Source organism: Triticum aestivum, chromosome 2A (assembly GCF_018294505.1).
Source record: "Triticum aestivum cultivar Chinese Spring chromosome 2A, IWGSC CS RefSeq v2.1, whole genome shotgun sequence".
Taxonomy (NCBI): Eukaryota; Viridiplantae; Streptophyta; class Magnoliopsida; order Poales; family Poaceae; genus Triticum; species Triticum aestivum.
This window is the reverse complement of record NC_057797.1, coordinates 145,085,124-145,093,761: the sequence shown is the minus strand read 5'-3', so window position 1 is coordinate 145,093,761 and position 8,638 is coordinate 145,085,124.

The following is an 8,638-nucleotide window of genomic DNA, read 5'->3' as shown; positions in this document are numbered from 1 at the left end:
TCTAGTAGTAGTACCTCCTTTCACCGAAAGCGTGGGACATCCAGCAGTCCTACCACCTCAGTAATAAAGACCAATGAGCCGTCAAATCACATAGACCTAGCAGTAAGTTGGACGGACGAAGCAACCATCACTCTTGCGCCAGTGAGAGGTCGCGTTCGCTCTGCCTAGGCATGAATGCGGCACCGATTCTTTGGAGCGGCGCTGACCGTTTCGGGCGGGAAGCGCGCGCAGGCGATGGAGGGGCTTTGGGTAGGCCAGGCTGGTCAGGAGCGGGCGTGCAGCTGTCCGTATGTCCCTACCGAACATGTCCGGAAATGAGAGGATGCACCGACTCTCGCGGCTAAAATCGTACACTACACAACATATCTCTGTAGGAGTAGGTCGATTCGTCACTCTTTCTAACACACACATGCTGTTAAACACACACACACACACACACGCACGCACCTTGGTCCCGTTGCACCTTCTAACGCGACTTATTACACCTAGACGGAGGGAGTAGTAAGTATACAAGATACAGTGCCACACTGACTTAAGTCGAATACAAGTGCCCAAAATTTGTGTGCATGTTATAATAAGGATTCACTTAAAATAGTACGTGAGCGAACAAAGGGATCAATTGGACAGTGTTCCCGAGCAGTAGCGAGATGTGTGAGGTAAGATACACCGCTGGCGCTTTTAATTTTCTTATTAATTTGTTTGTTTCACCCTCTGACTGGTGGGACCCAACGTACTACGTGGAGAGAGGTAAGGTGACTAAGGCTGCATTATTTCTGCACCACTGTGGATAGTCTTACCACCAAAGCCACATGACACAATTATGATTGAAATCCCAATAACTCCCCCACACACAAAAAAAACACGGCATGCTTGTCACATGAATGCAGGAATGTATAAAAGGTTATTTCCCTCTTGTTGAACATAACGGGAGGGTTGTGTAGCTGGTTAGCCTATTCGCTCATCAAACTTGAGGTCTCGGGTTCGATAACTACACTTGAGCATAATTTGTGCCAGGAGGATTCTTTGACTGGTCAAAATGTTTTCTAGGGTTTGCACGCTTCACACTCTCTCTCCAGTATATATATACACGCTGGAGCCTCAGCGCTTGTATTTGCTCTCTTCACACGCCTCTCTCTCCCCTCACTGCTGCTCAAAGAGCCAGCAGGATCCGTCCGCCGGGAAGGGAAGGAGGCTTAACGCTGTCGCCGTCGGCGAGGGACTACCGGCGCAGCTGTTCACTTTCCACCCAGCGGCGGCGTGGGAGGGCCTCCGATCCCTTCTTCTTCGCCGCCGTCCCTTCGCCCACCGAACCACGCCCCAAGAACCTTAAGGTATAATTTACTTACTCCACATGCATTGCTCTAGCTGCATGTATACCATGAATCTAGGATGTGGTTCAAAGAGGAAAGGAGTGGGGGAAAGTAGTGGGAAAAGTTTATATAGCATGAATCTAGGATGTGGTTCAAAGAGGAAATGAAGGGGGAAAGTTGTATAGCATGAATCTAGGACGTGGTTCAAAGAGGAAAGGAATGGGGGAAAGTAGTAGGGAAAGTTGTATCGCATAAATCTAGGACGTGGTTCAAAGAGGAAAGGAAGGGGCAAAAGTACTAGTTCAAAAAGGAAAGGAAGGGACAAGGCTGTAGAGTTTGAGCAGGACTAGATTTGTTGCGCTCACATAGGGAAAGGTGTCTAAAGATAACAAAACTGGGACCAACACATATGCTCCTTGGTTGTTTGTTCTTTGTTGCAACAGACTGTGCATGACCACAGTACATCGGTAGATGCACATGGTGCTGGTGCGTCCACTGTCCCGTGCAACTCATTAGTTGTTGTTAATCTAAGGCCCAGTTTGGTTAAAAACTCCCTAGTCCCTACCTGCTTGGTTCCAGGGACTAAACATGGACTAGAGGTTATTAAATGACATGCTAAAAGACCATGTTACCCCTAGTAATGAACTAATAGAGACAAGGTGCGATGCGTGGCAGGGGCAACTGTTGGAAAAAGCCCCAAAAAGACTCCCTCAGGGTCTTCTTTCTTTAGTCCCAAATGCCCACTTTTAGTCCCAAAAAGTCCCTCTTGTTTGGTTTAGATGGGACTGACATGGAGTTTTTTTAGTCCCTACACCAAAATGTCCCTGTAAATAAACACCCTCTAATAATGTCGCTGGAAAATTGATGCAATGCCACAGTTAAAAGCAAATTACATGTTTAATGAATTTTATTGTTAATATAATCTCTATGTTAATATTAATTAATGCCACTGTTTGAGAAATGCTACTGTCTTGCTTTCTTTCCCATTTAGATAAGGTAGATGCTTCTTTTTGTTGGCTTCTGTGTCATCCATCGTTATTGACCACTAATTGTTTCCTTTGCACCTCTGTGTAAACAGGGTTATCTACTTCACCTCATTGCCATTGTGACCTTTTGTTGCACTGCACAAAAAACTTTTGTTTTAAGAGTGTTTTGTGCAGTTCAACCAAAATGTCACACCGACAATGTTGCTTGATTGCTCGATCTTAGTGGAACTGCACAAGAGGAGATCTTACTTCCTATCCGTTAAGGCGAATTTGGTTCAGATCTTCTTCTTGTGAGTTGTTTGAATTCTGCATCATGAGAGGTCAGTACTAGCCTTCTTTCACATGATTCCGCAGTGTGCCTTCATATGTTGTGCTACTTGTATGATAATGTTGCTTGATTTTAGTGAACTGCACAAATGGAGACAAGACTTCCAATCTGTATGTGCACCGTAATATCCCATTGAGGTAAGATAAGGATATTTCACAACTGTTGGCCTGTATTTTGCCACTTTCATCAGAAAATTAAGTTTAGTACTATACTTGTGCTCCCTAATTGACATGCCAAATCTTACATTGGAGGCGAAGCTTGTTTGTTATTGAACCAAGTGATGAAGGGGAAGAACAAGCGGAAGAAAAACAAAAATCAACTCCCGGTGCTGTAATGAAGCACTGGAACTGTGATGACACAAGTAATGGTATAGTTTTGCATCTTAATTTATTGCTATAGCTGGAACGAGCAATTGCTTTGCCACTGATTTGATGCCACTCTTAATGTAATATGTAATATCTCAACTTGTGCAAACAGGGATCTTCTTTGAAGATACCATATATTTTAGTGGAACTGCACAAGAAGATGTTGGAAACATTAAACTAATCGAGGAGTATATAGTAAGCATGGCCACCACCATAGATAGCAACAGATGGTTCCGGAGAAGTGCTTCATCTGTATGCTCTACACAATAAGCCTACTGACAAAGGTTGGTACTCGCCCACTGATTTCATCCATATGATTGAGCTTTGTCATCTCTATTGGTGTTGTGCTACTGTTTAGATACTGTCATGAAAAAGTGGTATTGTCCTTGAGAAGTGCTTCATCTGTGTTGTTTTAAATATTTCCTTTCCTTTTTTTCGAGCAAACAGGCATGCTAGCATTTAGTAGTCCTCTTGTCTTTGCACAACAGGATCATCTTCCTCTGAAGAAGAATATGGAGTACGTGAAGTGCCTAGTTCCGATTATGCCAGGATGAAGAAGCCATGTCTATCTTCTCATCAGAAGGAGCAGTTGAAGGATGGTTACATTACTCCCCACAAGACCAAACTAACTTCAACTCAGAAGGACTGACAAATCTCCATCTTTTTGCTGTGATGCGCGAGTACAATGTTGTTCTAGGATTCTTTCTGGTGAGTTCCATTTTTTTTTCTAAAAGTGTGCTCTACATGGACCATGTATGTGCCTGTTGAAACTGTCAATTCATAGTACAGTTTGCTTTATACTAATCACTTTTTTGTATTTGTGCAAACAGGGGTGCTGAGCTTGATTTCAATGGGAACTGCACAAAATGTTCATGAATACATCGAATCATTCATTTTCACCACAAGAAAGGTGGTGCCGATAAGTTCAAGGCGTTGCAACATATAAGGGCGAAATCATACAAGCTACACGCGAATTTGGTTGATTTTGGTGGAACTGCACAAAAAGAACAACTGGTTTATTTAGCACGAGGTGCCATGTCAATGTCTGAACTGATGGCAAACCCTGCCCATTCCACAATCATAGGCATTTGATATTTTGGAATGGGACAACCTTGTCAAATTTTGCTCATTGATTTTAGCAAGACATGCGTTTGATATTTTCGAATGGGATGCCCTTTGCTGTCAGCAGCATCGATCAATTTTTTTCTTTATTCTTTAGTTGTGAAGTAAATATTGCCTCTGACATGTGAGTCACTGAGATGCATAATCATCGATTGTTTTGAATGTTCTCTGTGAATTGCCAGGCCTGTGTGTTTGATTGCAATGTACAGAAACGCTAAAAAGCTTCTCAAACTCTGTGTACTCCTTCTGTTCCTTTTTACTTCGCACATTGTGAAAGTGCATACTTTTTTGTATAAGATTGGTCAAAGTAGAGATACTTTGATTGCAAACAAAACTTGTATGCAGACTAGAAAGGACCGGAGGGAGTACATGTGAAACTGCTGCAAACGAGGTGATCACCCTGGGAATAATGCTAGTACGTATTGTTTTGCATGTTCATCCAATGCCAGTGATACAGGAATTCGAACTAATCGAAATAAATTCATTCATACACGGTCGGATTTCATAGAAACATGCCGGATTTCATTACATTTCATACATTCTTCAACTAAAAAGGGGTGCGCTGAAGGTATAATTAATTAACTGAAGCTACCCACCTGTATCCCGCTGAGCCAAACAGAAGCTTCAGTGACTTAACTGTAGGTGCAGTTGCGTAACTTACATGTGGCCTGTTGGGCCCATGTGTCAGTCAGCCAACTACACCAGCAGTTAAGTAGAAGCAGTGTTCTTCTCCAGCGCAGCTCTCCGACTCCACGTCGCCGCCAAGAAGCTAACCGGCCGTCAATGGTCATCCCGCCTAGCTTGGCTTCAACCGGAGGGTAGCAGCGGTGGCCTTACTTGGACCCGAGCAGCGGCGACCTACCGTGTTCTACTCTTCCTTGTTCTCTGTGTGGCGCGACCTCGTTGGCAGTGGGGCGGGGCCTCGATGGAGCCGGCAATGTCCTCTGCCTCATTGTTGGCGGGGCGGGGCCTCGGCAGAGCCAGCGGTGTCCTCTGCCTCGTTATTGGCAGGGCGGGGCCTCGGCGGAGCCGGCGGTGTCCTCTGCCTCGTTGTTGGCGCCACAGGCCTTAGCGAAGCAGGGCCCCGTCGACGCCAGTGGAGCGGGGACTCGTCGGAGCCGGCATTGTCCTCTGCCTCGTTCTCGGTCTCGCCAAACAGCGCCTCGCCCGCTTCATCCCCCTCTTTGCTAGCCTCTTTGTAGGCGGCCGCAGCCTCCGCCACCTGCATGCGGTACCGCCAGCGCTCGAGGCGTCCCTTGCGGGCGGAGCGGTATGAGCCGAGCAGCGCCTCCTGCTCCGCCCGCTCCACGGCGATCTGCTCCTCCGCCTGCAGGTGCTCCTCGAGGAGATGGTGGTTGTAGGCGGCGTCAGCCTGCGCCTCCCAGAACTGCTCCTCACGCATCTACCTCACCCTGTCCATATATTGGGCACGGGCCTCACCGATGGTCATGGTGCAATGCACCGGCGAGGATGGCGCGGGGGAGGGGGTTGGCGCTGGATCATCGACTACCATGTTCTCCATTGGGACGTCGTCGTCCTCCGGCTGCCTGCCGGCCAGCCGGCCGGCAGCAATGGCTGCCATCTCCTTGTGGTCCATCGTCCGCCTGTCCCGAAGAGCGCTGGAGCGTGAGGAAGCCATGGTGGGCAGTAGTGGTGTGGACAGGAGAAAGGGAACATATGCGGATGACTGCGGCTATGGCCGGTGCAGCAGTTTAAATAGCAATGGTGGGCGGGCGGAGGGACAGACGTGTTGCGCCAGAGTAGCCGCCTCGGCAATCGCGTATCATTAATGTGGGCAGCAGATGGATGGACGGACGACACTTGTGTCGTTTGAAGGCGGAGCAATTGCCTGCACTGGGAAGCGGGAAGGGCGGCGCTGACTGTTTCAGGCAGAAAGCGCGTGCAGGCGAGGAGATGCCTTTACTTGGAGAGGATGACAATTGGGACCCACCAGGTCCATAGCCTCACGTACGCAAGTGCCTCCTTATTATATATATATAACTATAATTTATTTTTCTTCCTCCTGGTTTCCTGACATCACGGTCCCACACCATTGTCAACCTATGTAGTACTCCCTCCTTTCCGGTTTATAGGGCTTATCTCAACATTTTAGTTTTTCCATTTTATAAGGCTCAATTTGGTTGTTCCCCATCACATGTTCAGACTTCAAGGTGCATTAAATCATTGCATGCAAGTATTAAGAGAACACTGACCAATGCATGCACTTTATGCATGCATGCATTGCAACTAATGCATTCGTAAACATAATTTTTTGAGGAAAACAAGAGCATTAATTGGGTGCTTTTGCAAACTACAAAAAATATTCCACCACTCATCATCTACCTTGGTCGGTGAGATTTTTGAATTGAGGGAGTAGTCAATAAACGAGAGAATTGCACAAGAAGCAGCCGACAGCTGGGACCAAGCAGCTCGAGCAGTATTTGTGTTTTTGAGGTGTGAGCACTGCAGAGTTTTTCAATGTTTAGCCCAGATATTAACTTTTCTCCTCTGAACAACAACGAAAACATCGCTGCAGGTATTAACTGGGCGGGCTGTGGCCCGTCTAGCCCAGGCCAGATATCTAGCCCAGAAATTATTTTTTTTTCAAGCTGAAAATGGCTAGCCCAGCTATACTTTTTTTAGGAATACCCAGGCAAGGTCAAGTAGTTATTCTCCGCCCCGCTGGGCTGCAAATCTTTCCTAGGAGGGATGCATTAGGCTTAACAAGAAAATGGGCTTTAAGAAATAATAAATGGGATGTAATTATAAAAACTAGACAGTAACTATAAAAAATGCACCAAACACGTGATTACTTTATAAAATATTAGTTTTGGATATTGAAAATTTTAATTTCATTAATTGTTGCGAGAGCAATGTTTCGTTGGATTTTTACATAATGTAAATTTACATTGAAATTGTATTTAATCTGACTAGAAATTTCGAGATAAAAATATTTCGGATCCCATCAAAATGTGGGAAATTTTATTGAATTCTGTTTTGAACGGTTGGTTGAAATGGGTTGTACTTTTAACAAACTGTAAATGGGCTGTAGTAAATTCCATTAGAATTCAAAAATGGGCTACACATTCTTACAAATCTCAAATGGGCTATACATTCTCTGCCACACACTTCTGGCCTTACTAAGTTGATGCGTCCCCTAAAAAAATAGAGTTGACGCGTATGCAAGGCTTTGTCAACTTATAGTCAACACACGGTTCTAGCAGCAATGGCCGTTGGATGTCCATCCAACGGATGCCGTGCTTCTTCTTCAATCTCGGATATTCTAGCTTCACCCGCCCAAAAAAGGATTCCTCCCCCTGACATCTGGGGCGCACCGGTTCGGAAGCTGACCTGTGGGCCTACTAAGTTGACGTATGATACGTCTCCAACGTATCTATAATTTTTGATTGCTCCATGCTATATTATCTACTGTTTTGGGCAATATTGGGCTTTATTTTCCACTTTTATATTATTTTTGGGACTAACCTATTAACCGGAGGCCCAACCCAGTTTTGCTGTTTTATGCCTATTTCAGTGTTTCGAGGAAAAGGAATATCAAACGGAGTCAAAACGGAACGAAATCAACTAGAGAAGTTATTTTTGGAAGGAAACCTACCGGATAGACTTGGACCCTATGTCAGAAGATGAAGGAGGTGCTCACGAGGGTAGGGGAGCGCCCCCCTGCCTCGTGGCCCCCCCTTCGGTCCACCGACGTACCTCTTTCACCCATATATACCCACATATCCTAAAACTTCCAAAGAGCACAATAGATCGGGAGTTCCGCCGCCAGAAGCCTCCATAGCCATCGAAAACCAATCTAGACCCGTTCCGGCACCCTGCCGGAGGGGGAATACCTCTCTGGTGGCCATCTTCATCATCCCGGTGCTCTCCATGACGAGGAGGGAGTAGTTCTCCCTCGGGGATGAGGGTATGTACCAGTAGCTATGTGTTTGATCTCTCTCTCTCTCTCGTGTTCTTGAGGTGATACGATCTTGATGTATCGCGAGCTTTGCTATTATATTTGGATCCTATGATGTTTCTTTCCCCCTCTACTCTCTTGTAATGAATTGAGTTTCCCCTTTGAAGTTATCTTATCAGATTGAGTCTTTACAGATTTGAGAACACTTGGTGTATGTCTTGCCGTGGATATCTGTGGTGACAATGGGATATCATGTGATTCACTAGATGTATGTTTTGGTGATCAACTTGCTGGTTCCGCCCATGAACCTATGCATAGGGGTTGGCACATGTTTTCGTCGTGTTTCTCCAGTAGAACTTTGGGGCACTCTTTGAGGTCCTATGTGTTGGTTGAATAGATGAATTTGAGATTGTGTGATGCATATCATATAATCATGCCCATGGATACTTGAGGTGACATTGGAGTATCTAGGTGACATTAGGGTTTTGATTGATTTGGGTCGTAAGGTGTTATTCTAGTACGAACTCTAGGGCTGTTTGTGACACTTATAGGAATAGCCCAACGGATTGATTGGAAAGAATAACTTTGAGGTGGTTTCGTACCCTACC